This window comes from Oncorhynchus mykiss, chromosome 6 (assembly GCF_057628025.1).
Source record: "Oncorhynchus mykiss isolate SJ-2025 chromosome 6, ASM5762802v1, whole genome shotgun sequence".
NCBI lineage: Eukaryota > Metazoa > Chordata > Actinopteri > Salmoniformes > Salmonidae > Oncorhynchus > Oncorhynchus mykiss.
The window spans coordinates 60,508,857-60,523,510 of NC_143027.1; the positions used below are offsets into that span (position 1 = coordinate 60,508,857).

General features: G+C 43.1%; 1 protein-coding gene across 2 annotated transcripts in view; it reads right to left on the minus strand.

The window, feature by feature from the left end:
- LOC110526271 (T-cell immunomodulatory protein) overlaps positions 1 to 14,654 on the minus strand; it is a 111,824-nt gene that overhangs the window by 45,470 nt on the left and 51,700 nt on the right. The window lies entirely within an intron of this gene.

The window sequence follows — 14,654 nt, forward strand, 5'->3', positions numbered from 1 at the left end:
ACCAAAGGGCATAAGGGCATTATCTGTCAGAATCATAGACCGCATATGATGGTCAGAGTGCTGGTCTACTGAGAAGAGACCAGCCCTGTCATTCGACCAGGTCAGGGGCACAACATTACACATGTCAACATACGCGCGCAACCTCTTTCAAGGAAAGCAAGTGTCTATGACAAGGTCAACATTACATTTCCACCTCTTTCCGTGAACTTAAAACCAAATCAACATTCATAACCTCTCCCCCACTGGCTCAGACAGACAACCCTCCTCTCTTTCCAAGGTCAGTTCAGGAGAACCTACGGTGCTGTCAGTGTCACAATAACACACTTCTGTTCACAGGACTCAGGGATTATAGGTCCATGATAACATAAATGACATGTAAAATGTATATATTTTACAGAGGTATTAGCAGGTTGTGGCTAAGCCTAACTTGCTTTCCTAGTCTTGCTACCCACGTATGTGATTTAATGGCATTGCCTAGCAACACCATGGCTTGCGGTTGACAACTCAGTCGGGGTGGATACAGATAGAACACCACAAAGAGCCACGGCTCAGTGTGTGTGGATATAGTACTAGTGGAATGGAAGGTTAGTGTGTGTGTGTGTGTGTGTGTGTGTGTGTGTGTGTGTGTGTGTGTGTGTGTGTGTGTGTGTGTGTGTGTGTTTGGATATAGTACTAGTGGAATGGAAGGTTAGTGTGTGTGTGTGTGTGTGTGTGTGGATATAGTACTAGTGGAATGGAAGGTCAGTGTGTGTGTGTGTGTGTGTGTGTGTGTGTGTGTGTGTGGATATAGTACTAGTGGAATGGAAGATCAGTGTGTGTGTGGATATAGTACTAGTGGAATGGAAGGCCAGTGTGTGTGTGTGTGTGTGTGTGTGTGTGTGTGTGTGTGTGTGTATAGTACTAGTGGAATGGAAGGTCAGTGTGTGTGTGTATAGTACTAATGGAATAGAAAATCAGTGTGTGTGTGTGTGTGTGTGGATATAGTACTAGTGGAATGGAAGGTCAGTGTGTGTGTGTGTGTGTGTGGGGATATAGTACTAGTGGAATGGAGGGTCAGTGTGTGTGTGGATATAGTACTAGTGTAATGGAAGGTCAGTGTGTGCGCGTGGATATAGTACTAGTGGAATGGAAGGTCAGTGTGTGTGTGTGTGTGTGGATATAGTACAAGTGGAATGGAAGGTCAGTGTGTGTGTGGATATAGTACTAGTGGAATGGAAGGTCAGTGTGTGTGTGTGTGTGGATATAGTACAAGTGGAATGGAAGGTGTGTGTGTGTGTGTGTGTGTGTGTGTGTGTGTGTGTGTGTATAGTACTAGTGGAATGGAAGGTCAGTGTGTGTGTGTGTGTATGGATATAGTACTAGTGGAATGGAAGGTCAGTGTGTGTGTGTGTGTGTGTGTGTGGATATAGTACTAGTGGAATGGAAGGTCAGTGTGTGTGTGTGTGTGTGTGTGTGTGTGTGTGTGTGTGGATATAGTACTAGTGGAATGGAAGGTCAGTGTGTGTGTGGATATAGTACTAGTGGAATGGAAGGTCAGTGTGTGTGTGGATATATTACTAGTGGAATGGAAGGTCAGTGTGTGTGTGTGTGTGTGTGTGTGTGTGTGTGTGTGGATATAGTACTAGTGGAATGGAAGGTCAGTGTGTTTGGATGTAACTGACGGGTGGATTTGGTGTTTACATGCTATAACAGTATGGGTTTGGTAAATCAGAATCACAAACAACAATTATAGATTTTTCATATTGTCTAAGTCTCCATGCACACACACCATGAGGAGAAGCAGTAAACCAATGTGCTGTGACTTTGATTCCCTTCCCCATTTGCATTGTTTTGACAAGCCAAATTAGGGTGGGCACACTAATTGGATAACAAGCAGGGCAGTCAGACAGAAGCGGGGTAGAGACATGTTGACCTGGTCACAGGAAAAGTGGAGTCTGGGTTAGCTTTACTGATAGCCCCACTGACAAGAACGGGGTATGCTACTTTGATGTGAGAGCAATTGCAAGATATATCTAATTAAAAACCAATTTAAATCGCTGATCGTGTTAGTACTTAAGCAGACTGCAAGTGTCAGGGTTTAAATGGATTATGCCTACCCTTTGTGCCAGACTGCCATTGACCTACAGTGTGAGGAGCACCAAATGATCATGTCTGCTGTGTTAGTGTGACTTCTTTTACACATACACACACTCCACCGCCCTGAAGAGTGTACGGTCGTCCTCACTGAAACAACTCACATCTATCACATAAAATATCCTGACATCATAAAGCTGCCCTTTTAATGATGATTAGCATTCCTTAATGGATTTAGGTGGTCTGCTATCTCTTTCGCTATCCCATCTGCCAGTGAGCGCTCCCTCGAGTTAGATAGCAATGAGGGTAAGCCATTTTCATTAGTGACCTCCTTTCTCTTTCTAGAAATACCCTCCAAGACCGCAACACACACCTCCGGTTCTAAGCGGTGTGATGTTCTTCTCCTGGCGGGGGCTATATTATAAAGCAAGGAAACCATTGCACAAGAAACTGTGTGAAACAGTGTTAACCAGCGGGGCACTTGCTTTCACTGTATGAGAGAGTGGGTGGGCGGACTGCCTGGGTAGAACCAATCATATGTAAAAATAGCCCCCTAGACGCTCTAGAAATATCCTAACTCTTCAGAGAAAACACAGGTCTTTCATCATCTTTACTAAAACATGAACTCTACAAAGTACACAATGCTCTCATTAGTAGGAGATTACGTCTCAAGTGTGTATAAACCGGTGCCACGAAGGCTAGTATGTACTGAAAAACAGAAGTGGCATACTTGTACACTCTCAACCCTGTGCACAATTGAGAGGGCTGAAAAGAAATCACTATTCCTCAAAATGGCTGCCTATTTACCTGCTCCTTGATGCCACTGACAGATGCTGCCAGGGAGTAATAAGACAGGAAGAGGACATCTGAGGAGGCGATTAAAAGAAACATGCATAATGCAAACTAACTCTGGGGAGTTAAATGCAAACCACAACTACCAAGTTGCGCGACTGTTGCAAAATACACTAACGGTCGAAAGTTTTAGAACACCTACTCATTCAAGTGTTTTTCTGAATTTTTTACTACTTTCTACTTTGTAGAATAATAGTGAAGACATCAAAACCATAAAATAACACATATGGAATCAAGTAGTAACCAAAAAAGTGTGAAACCAATGAAACTATATTTAATTTTTCAAAGTAGTCACCCTTTGCCTTGATGACAGCTTCGCATACTTTTGGCATTCTCTCAACCAGCTTCATGAGGTAGTCACCTGGAATGTGTAATTTCTTTCCTTCTTAATGGGTTTGAGCCAATCAGTTGTGTTGTGACAAGGTAGGTGGGGTATACAGAAGATTGCCCTATTTGGTAAAAGACCAAGTCCATATTATGGCAAGAACAGCTCAAATAAGCAAAGAGAAACAACAGTCCATCATTACTATAAGACATGAAGGTCAATTAATATGGAAAATGTAAAGAACTTTGAAAGTTTCTTCAAGTGCAGTCACAAAAACCATCAAGCACTATGATGAAAATGTCTCTTATGAGGACCGCCACAGGAATGGAAGACCCAGAGTTACCTCTGCTGCAGAGGATACGTTCATTTGAGTTACCAGCCTCAAATTGCACTCCTCTTTCTCTTCTGGTTAGAGCCAGTTTACGCTGTACTGTGAAGGGAGTAGGACACAGCATTGTATGAGATCTTCAGGTTCTTGGCAATTTCTCACATGGAATAGCCTTAAATTCTCAGAACAAGAATAGACTGATGAGTTTCCGAAGAAAGTTCTTTGTTTCTGGACATTTTGAGCCTGTAATTGAACCCACAATTGCTGATGCTCCAGATACTCAACTAGTCTAAAAGGCCAGTTTAATTGCTTCTTTAAATCAGAAAAACAGTTTTCAGCTGTGCTAACATAACTGCAAAAGGGTTTTCTAATTATCAATTCATCTTTTAAAATTATAATCTTGGATTAGCTAACACAACGTGGCATTGGAACACAGGAGTGATGGGGCGGCAGGGTAGCCTAGTGGTAAGAGCATTGGACTAGTAACCGAAGCTGACAAGGTACAAATCTGTTGTTCTGCCCCTGAACAGGCAGTTAACCCACTGTTCCTAGGCCGTCATTGAAAATAAGAATTTGTTCTTAACTGACTTGCCTAGTTAAAAAAATAAAAAAATACTTTTAAGCTCATGCTATATTCTGGCTGGTATAGTTGAAATTCATCCGTTCGGCGTGTTGACCGTCACTTTCACGTTGAAATTCGATGCCGATTTTGTTAGGTTATCTGAGCCCTTTTAACGTAGGACCGTCACCCTAACGTCCTCGGACAGAAAGTTACATTTTCGTCAAGGAGCTTAGATAGGATTGGGAGAGAGGGCTGTGTTTCATAGTTTACAACCCATGTCTGTTCACTTGGACTGGGGCCTCTGAGTGAGCAGAGTGTTGTTCTTCTAAAGCTAAAAATTACATTTCATTTTTTCAAAAATAGTTTCATATTTAAACATTTAAATTGCACAGCAATTCCATATGAATCTGATAACTACAATGTGTAGATTTTCCAAGATACAGTTTATGTCATCCTATCATCAGTAATCATGTCTCAGACGCCAACCGAACTGACATCATACTCATTAAGTCCCAAAGCATATTTTCAACTGGTTGGATTACCGAAATATGGTTCCATTTCCCATCTTTTGATGTCACCAGACTCTCTATGTTAACAAAGGGATTTTCAATATTCACATTGGTAGAGTCGAGAGAGGAAAACGGGGAAAGGTATTTATAGGGGTCATAAACCTCCCCCACTCAGGCCAACGTCATGACAGAAATAATGCACTCTAGAATGCCCTTCTAGCCAATCAGAAAAACAGCATTCAACAATGCCATTGTATAATTCAGCAATAAGGAAGGCCTGAAGGGGTGTGGTGTATGGCCAGCATACCACAGCTAAGGGCTGTTCTTAGACACGACGCAACCCCCGAGGTGCCTTACTGCCATTACAAACTAGTTACAAAAAGGTAATTAGAACAGTAAACAAGTCATTTTTTTTGTCATACCCGTGGCTTTCAGCCAATCAGCATTCAGGGCTCGAATGACCTGGTTTATAATTAAAAATATAGATTTTTTTGTAGAATATTACAGCCACTATTCCATGTGTTCTACATGTAAGCACTTGCGGCAGCATAGGATACTGAGCACAGACAAGTAAAATAATACAACTTAAAATTATGATACTGTTCTTTTGAAATTAAATTATATTAAAAAAAAAAAATTATGAACTGTTATAAGAAAATAATAATGCATTTCTTTGTGATGGTGTACAACACTTGTGGTGTTTTGTGGTTTAACATATAGCCTACAGTAACAAACAAATGACAATTTTATTTTGTTTGTATTTTAATGGTAGGCCTACCTAAAACCTTCCTAAACACAAGCAAATTATATATTTTTTGCAATAGCATTAGTGTTGAATATTTTCTCCAAAATCGACAAATTTACCTTCCTGGGAAGTTTGCAACCACACTGGTAATATTCCGGTATTGCTTTTCAAACTGAAAATGCTATTTAAAAGCATAATAGCAGTCCCCAAAAATCTAACATGGTTTTACCACTGTAAATGGAGAAATATGGACAAGAATCGAAATGGTTTCTTGTTGTAATTGGCACAATTTAATTAACTCAAAGTTGTCAAAGTCACCACACTACTTTGTTGATGTATCCTAAACGTAGGTTACTATCCTACAGCTTAGTGGACATTACATTCGTTTCAGCTTACCTTTGACTGAAAGATGTCACCCAGCTTGTTAGCCCTCTTCTCTCCCCTGGCATCTGGCTATCAGTGGGATTTAGGAAGGTTGTGGCTGTTTTTACTTGATGATATGATAACCTGCTTATTGTAGTGACTGTCACAGAGAACATCTCCGGCTAAACAAATAGGCTTAGTAGCCGAGATTCAGCACCATGGATAGCGCCGCGGTTGATCAAAGTCCTGCAAACCTGACCCATCAAGCCCGTGCACTCGCATTGTTCTATGATGTTACTATAACAAATGTTGCAAATGTCTATTTCCTCGAGCGCGTTCTTGTGGACACAATGTATCGGAAATTTTGTTAACAGTGAGTAGCTGCAGTTTATATGTTCATCCTCTACCAGTGCCACTAAACTAGTTTGGGGATTTGTGAATGTGAGATGGAGATCGCCTTCAGTAACTGAGTCGAGATGTCACCTGTAGCCTAGCATTGCAATTTATAGAAGTCATGTAAGTAAGGGCCATTTTCTATTGGGGACTTTAAGTTGAGTAGGCGAAATATGGTCGGCTGCTTGCGTTGTGATGACTGGTCTAATGTATGAATGAAGCGAAAGTTGATGTCAGTTTCGGGCAGCTATTCACACATGCATAGTTTGTATTTTTGCATTAGTGCAGCATAAAAATGGTAGGCCATATTATTGGTCCACAACATTAGAATTTTCGGGAAATGGCAGGTGCTTGGTCGGGATAGTCTTGAGATACCGGTTACTGGTATTAAACCCTAAACAGCATATACAAAATGTATTTATTATACTGTTAGAATGCATTGGCTCAGAACGGGATAACTAGATGTTAGCAGCAACAACAAAAAAAGGACCATATACATTTCAGGTAAAATAACAACCCATTGCTCGTCTTCCAGGATAAATTAGCTAGCAATAGCAAGACAGCTAAATGTCAATGAATGTCATGTGTGTTTGATATTCGCTCAAATTAATATAGTTGTTTCACAGTTGGTTTTAATATTTTAACCTGCGTGTCATGATCGCTTCTGGTGTGGATGGACAAAATCAACATGCGCACGATGGCACATGGGCGTGACCGGTGTAGTCAGTATGTTATGAAAGCAAACAAACGCAAACCCACCCAACCACATCCAAGCTAAATCTCCCTCCCTCCCACAGTGAGAGGATGGTAGGTGTTTGATGAGTGCTGGTGCGTCGTGACATGATTGGCAGCTGAGAGAGGCGAGCGAAAGGAAAAGAACACACCTACTGATCTGCAAGATGTGCATGATTCCCCAGAAGGAGACGATTTACAACTTCAAAAGCACTGCTGCCAGCCATACTCAAAGTCTGTGTCTGTCTTCAGAGACAGCTGGAGACCAAAGACTTTCCAAACAACATTAGCAAGCTGAGACCACCGTGACCACAACACACCTGTCATTCATCTCAGAGACAAGCTGTAAGGTCAGAGAGACTGGCCTCAATTGGTCATGGTTGTGGCTTCAGATGCATGGTCAAGTTCAATTACATAGACCGCCACCAAAAGTTATGTTATAGAAACACTGCTATGACTGGTTTGTTTGAGTCAAGCATAGATGTTCACTTTGGGCCTGAGCTGTTTGATTGAATCAGTCCTCTCCTGATATGATTTGAATCGACAAATGAATACTAATGCATTCTCTCATCATGTACTTAATAAATAGATCAATTCATTATGCTAATAGTGTTGGACTTAACGTAATCCTTTTGTCTGTCGGGACGTACAGTGGGAGGGACAAACCATTGAATTCAGTTACAAAAATCAATAAGCCAGAATAAATTGACTGTGACTTGAAAAGGTTTCGGGAGAATGCTGTGGGCCATAAGCCCTTGTCAACCGCCCTCCCCTTGTCCAAACATCTTCACCATAAATCAACATGTCGTGCCGCCCCTCGTCCCACTCCAACCATTGTGCCCAAGAGCCCAAACCGTTTAATGCAGAACGTTAATTATATTTCAAACTAAACGGATGGAGAACGCCGGCTATTATCTCCGGGCTGAGCTGTGGCGGTCCGTCGATCATGTTTCTCTCATGGCGGGGAGCGACTTTGATCTGCAAAGCGGGGAGAATGGAAGAGGGGGAAAGAAAGAAAAACACTCAAGTTTTAATGGCTCTCCAGTGTGCTAACGGAGAGGGAGAAGCCATGTCATGAGATACTATCCAACATGATCAATGGAAAGGGAAATAGCTACATCTGGGGATTCTTCACTGTCAAAGTTAGTGTGCTCCTGGCTGCCGGTGGGCTGCTCCACTGCTCCCGAGGTAGGAGACCGAAGACTGGAACAAGTAGAGCTCCTTCCTCGCCTACACAAACTGTGTTGATTATATTATTACAAACAGCCACTTCATTTGTGGAGGACGGTAAGTGAGATGCCAACGTGCTGCACAGCAAGATACCTTCCTGATGAAAAATAAGAGACTATCGATAAAAGTAGTCTCTTTTCCGCCATCATTATTGACATTTCCGAAAATGGAATTATATGAATTAAGGAACAGCAGCAAATGGTGGTAAGCGACGGGCTAAACAGAGACACTTAGGGGACGCTAGCCAAAGAGCGCAGCATTTGGAATCAGAAAGCCAAGCTGAGTATTGTAGCAATTTCTTGAAAGAGGAAAAAGGTCCATGGACCATGGACACAGGGATGGTTGCAGTTGGCTGAAATGGAGCAGATGGCCGGATGCTGTCCAGGGGGGACACAGTCACAGGACGGACAGAGTAACTCATTTGGTTCCTGGTTTCTGGACACATTAAGAAAAGCAGATTAGATGTGCCAAGAGTGGTGGCGGGTTGGTCGTTGGTATTGCAATCCGTGTGTCTCATCAGACCCTTGCCCTGGGGAAGGTCACAGGTCAACATGGCAGCTGCTGCTTTTCAAGTATCAATCTCCTGTAACCCGGTGGATGCAAAGGCATGCTTCACTGTTGATTGTGTTCATATGGCTCGTTGATGCACACAACATACTGATCTGAGGGAATCACAGCAACATCTAATATTAAAGTGACACATGCTGAGACCGACAGCAATGCTCCTTTGTTTTTAATCTAATCTGAAAATACTGTGCTATACAGTGATATGTGGCCAAGATAATTCCATAGCATTGATGATGCCAGGGCTTGGTGCTCGTCTATTCATGCTCTGGTTTGGGAGAGAGTGGTTGTGTCATCTTTACAGTAAAGAAGGTGTATACACTAGCATGGCAGGTGGCCGAGTTACACTATGGCATAGTTTTTGGGGACGTACAGTAGGATTGACAAACCATTGAATTCAGTTACACTAAGCCAGAATAAATTGACTTTGACTTGAAAAGGTTAGGGGAGAATGCTGTAGGCCATAAGCCCTTGTCAACCCCCCTCCCCTTGTTCAAACATCTTCACCATAAATCAACATGTCACGCCACCCCTCGTCCCAATCCAACCATTGTGCCCAAGAGCCCAAACCATTAATGCAGAACGTTAATTAATTTTCAAACTAAACGGGTTGAGCACGCCGGCTATTATCTCCGGGCTGAGCTGTGGCGGTCCAGTCGATCATGTTTCTCTCATGGCGGGGAGCGACTTTGATCTGCAAAGCGGGGAGAATGGAAGAGGGGGAAAGAAAGAAAAACCCCAATGTTCCTCACTGTGAGCGAGGAATCTGGCAAACCCTCTCGCAAACTCATTGCCATCCTGTATAGAAGGTGTCAAGGGTGCAAGTGAGGAGAGAAAGACACTGGGTAAAATGAATAAGAACACAATGCCCCTGACTGAGTTTCTCCAGTCTAAGAACAGTCGGTGAGAGGGAGAGAGTGAGTCACAAGCTTAGCCTTCAGCCCAGACAAACCGGTAGCGACTCCCGGACAGAGATTGAGTTCAGACTGCAGGTGAACCAGTCTGAAAGGCCTGGGGCCAGTGACACACAGACAGCCCTCTCAGTTCTCTCAGTCCAAGCTCCAGATTGAGTTCTGAGTGCACCTCACCTAGACTGAACCCCCTGCTGCTTCCCCTGAATGTCTCTCAGCTCCCAAAACACCATTCACAGCTGCCGAGAAGAGGAGTAAGGGGTGAAATGGGGACACAACAGCTCTCTCCTTCTCCTGAGATATTATTCCTTTTAGAAATAAGTAAGCTCTGTACTGGTGGTGCCCAGATCCCGAAGCCGAATCAACTTTAGGAGACGGTCCTGGCGCTTTCTGGACTTTATTGGGCGCCCTGAAGCCTTCTTCACAACAATTGAACCGCTCTCCTTGAAGTTCTTGATGATCCCTTTTTGATGATCCCTTTTTGTGCAAAGCAATGATGATGGCACGTGTTTCCTTGCAGGTAACCATGGTTGACAGAGGAAGAACAATTATTCCAAGCACCACCCTCCTTTTGAAGCTTCCAGTCTGTTATTTGAACTCAATCAGCATGACAGAGTGATCTCCAGCCTTGTCCTCGTCAACACACACACACACACACACACACACACACACACACACACACACACACACGTGTTAACGAGAGAATCACTGACATGTCAGCTGGTCCTTTTGTGGCAGGGCTGAAATGCAGTGGAAATGTTTTGTTGAGGATTCAGTTCATTTGAATGGCAAATAGGGACTTTGCAATTAATTGCAATTAATCTGATCACTCTTCATAACATTCTTGAGTATATGCAAATTGCCATCATACAAACTGAGGCAGCAGACTTCGTGAAATGTAATATTTGTGTCATTCTCAAAACTTTTGGCCACGACTGTAGACTAATGCCCGATTCGATTAGAGCACCATGCTCTTCCCTACTTTGTTGGTTGAAAACTGTATAAAGGAGGATACAAGAGTGCAAAACACTTCAATAACTTAAGAATGGAAAATACACCTGGCTTACATTCAGATTGCTCGACTGCTACTGCTCTCAGACCACTGGATTTGTGGGTTTCTCCAGGACGCTCTATGATACAAAATATGAAGGTGTTTTAACTGGTGCTTATTCTTCAGCCAAAGGACACCTGAAAGGGGCTCATTACACTGTCCATCCATAGATCTCAGCATCCCGACCACTCCATTCGAACATATTGATTACTGTCTGTCTGCAACAGCCTCTGAACGCCCAGAGTTATTATGTGCTTGTCAGCTGCTAAATTGGTAAAATGGGTGAAAGCCTCTCTTCTGTTGGTGTCTGTACAGGAAAAGTAGGGCTACATTTGTGTGTTTGTCGAGTGTTGCAATGAACCACTCATCTTGCTTGGTTCATACAAGAACAAACTAAATGTGTGTCCATCTATGAAGACAGGGAAACAATGTAGGAGACAATCTTTTGAAAGTAGATTCTTATTCCCATCCCTGGCAACTCCGCCCAAAATCCTCTGACAGTTCCCCCGGAGAACATGTTATGTCCAGGTCAGAGCATGTGCTGCAGGAGAACAGCCCCTAGACAGACACACACACACACACACTATGACCCACTGTATAAGGGCAGGCCATCCACTCTTTCTCCTCCCGAACAAGCCGTCAAATGTGTGCTGATGCTCTGGGGAGAAACATCACCTGAGTCACCATGCTGTCATACAGACAGTCACAGTCCCACTAAGTAAACCACTGAAACACTAGAGCACTACTCCATCCTCAGAGAGGTATAGAATCCATGCTGTTTGCTTTGAAGAGGTGTGTGAGATATCCACAACATACACTGAGTGTACAAAACATCAAGAACACGTTCCTAATATTGAGTTGCACCCCCTTTTGCACTCAGAACAGCCTCAGTTCATCGGGACATGGACCTTATAAGGTGTCGAAAGCGTTCCACAAGGATGGACCATGTTGACTCCAATGCTTCCCACAGCTGCGTTAAGCTGGCTAGATGGAATTATTGATACACACAGGAAACTGTTGTGTTTGAACACAACAGCAATCCTTGACACAAACTGGTGCGCCTGGCAACTACTGCCATGCCCCATTCAAAGGCACTTAAATCTTTTGTCTTGCCCATTCACACTCGGAATAGCACACATGCACAATCCATGTCTCAAAACTTAAAAATCCTTCTTTAACCTGTCTCCACCCCTTCATCTACACTGATTGAAGTGGATTTAACAAGTAACATCAATAAGGGATTCTAGTTTTCACCTGGTTAGTCTATGTCAGGGGTGTCAAACTCATTCCACGGCGGTCCGAGTGTCTGCAGGTTTGAGTTTTTTCCTTTCAATTACGACCTAAACATCCAGGTGAGGGGAGTTCCTTACTAATTAGTGACCTTAATGAGACAATCAAGGGTGGAAAGAAAACCCACAGATACTCGGCCCTAGGTGGAATGAGTTTGACACGTGGTCTATGTCATGAAAAGAGCAGGTGTTCCTAATGTTTTGTACACTCAGTGTATGAGATCAGCGAAGATCCAACACCATGATAATCAATTTGATAGGTTTGGAGTGAGTGGGATTGAGAGAATGCTGGAGACAGTCACAGCAGGGGGGAATAGAAGACAATGGGTGTGTGTGTGTGTGTGTGTGTGTGTGTGCTTGGAAACAGAGGGTGAGAGAGTGAGTGACTGTGTGCAGCCAGCAGAGCAGAAACCTCCATCTGGGAGAAGTGTGATGAAGTAATCAAGTGCATATTGTATGATGCAGAGAGGCACCACTCCATACTGCGAGCCCAAAGAGGAGGTACCCAAACTGCCATATCTCTCAACTCCCATTGAACCTGACACAAAAAAACACAGAATAAAAAAAACCTGTGTCCCTATAGTATGACAAACCATGTTATACTGAACAAAAATATAAAACGCAACATGTAATGTGTTGGTCTCATGAAGCTGAAATATAAGATCTTGCTGACTGCAGGAATGCCCACAAGAGCTGTTGCCAGAGAATTGAATGTTCTTTTCTCTACCGTAAGCTGCCTCCAACGTCGTTTTAGAGAATTTGGCAGTACGTCTAACCGGCCTCACAACCGACACTATGTGTATGGCGTCGTGTGGGCGAGTGGTTTGCTGATGTCAACGTTGTGAACAAGTGAACAGAGTGGCAGTGGGGTTATGTAATGGGCAGGCATAAGCTACAGACAAAGAACACAATTGCATTTTATTGATGGCAATTTGAATGCAGAGCGATACCGTGACGAGATCCTAAAGCCCGCTGACGTGCCATTCATCCGACGCCGTCGCCTCATGTTTCAGCATGATAATGCACAGCCCATGTTGCAAGAATCTGCACACAATTACTGGAAGCTGAACAGTTCTATCCGTGGCCTGCATACTCACCAGATATGTCACCAATTGAGCATGTTTGAGATGGTCTGGACAGCGTGTTCCAGTTCCTGCCAATACCCAGTAATTTGCACAGCCATTGAAGACCAGTGGGACAACATTACACAGGCCACAATCAACAGTCTGATCAACTCTGTGTGAAGGAGATGTGTCGCGCTGCATGAGGCAAATGGTAGTCACACCAGATACTGACTGGTTTTCTGATCCACGCCCCTAACTATTTTTTAAGGTATCTGTGACCAACAGATGCATATCTGTATTCCCAGTCATGTGAAATCCATAGATTAGGGCGTAATTTATTTATTTCAATTGACTGATTTCCTTATTTGAACTGTAAATCAGTAAAATCTTTCAAATTGTTGCATGTTGCGTTTCTATTTTTGTTCAGTATATTTTTTACCTCTAAAATAATGAATCAACAATGAATCTTCAACTGCTAAGGGCCTGAAACGCATATTTTTCGACCTCCTCGATCCCATTGACACCTCCTCAGACGAGTCAATAAAAGCCTGAGGCTGATGGCTCTGGCATAGAGTGTTGCTCATTAAATTAAAACATGATTATACTATTTGAAAAGGTCAAATGTCAATCTCTTTGGCAGGAAATAGGCTGGAGACTGCCGTGCTTAAACACTGTGTGCTGTGACGCATCAAATGACCCCCCGAGCAGCTATTAGCATTCATCACAGCCAGTCTGCAGAGACGAGAACGGTGCAACGTTTTGCCCTATTCCTCGTTACATAGGCGCTTGTTTGTTTTTGACTTCCAGACTTCCAGTGCCCAACACGACACATTGCTCGTTTTCCCAGGAGCACAAGGCTTTTTGGGCTCAGTGAATGGTTTTCACTGCCCATCTTAAAATTAAAATACACATTCATTCTGTAAAGATAGGAAGTGTGTGGACAGGCAGGATTTTCATCCAAAACCCAGCTATAAATAACAAGCGAATGTGAGAGAAAGAATAGAAGAGAGAGAGAGAAAAAAAATAAGAGTGAGAGTGGGAGGCACATTAAACTGGCCAAACATTTGGTAAGCAGAGTCTGTTCGAGCACAGAGTACACTCAACTGCAGACAATTACAAACTAACTAAAAGATGTATGAAAATGTGGGCTAAATCTACACAATGTCGCAATTACAGGCCATGCCCGGGTCTTAGGATGAAACCCGACCATCTGTTTTGATGGTGTTTACACTACACACCATAAACATGGTCTATAATTATTAACAGGAGAATCATTATCAATCACCACAGCCATCTTCTGTTCATGTTCCCGATCTGGTTTTAAACTATCACCCTGGATTGGTCATGTATGATGGTTGGGTCAGAGCTTAATATGTGATTAAGTTCCATGGCTTGAAGACGAGGACTTGGTGTGATAGAATGGACCTCCCAGGATGAGGATGGCCCAAAGAGAAGGAGTTAAGCTGCCGGAGAGATTCGACTGACCCTCCGCCAGAAATCGAGGCTCACATGTACGTGTATGTGTGTATGTATGCTTCACGCACAAGCGTGTGTACATAACGCGTTACAAATGTCCCAGAAATGCTCCACGTCTTCTTAACTATGTCAGTCTTAACATTGTCTATTATGAAGTCGCACAGATGGAACAAAACAATCAGCATGA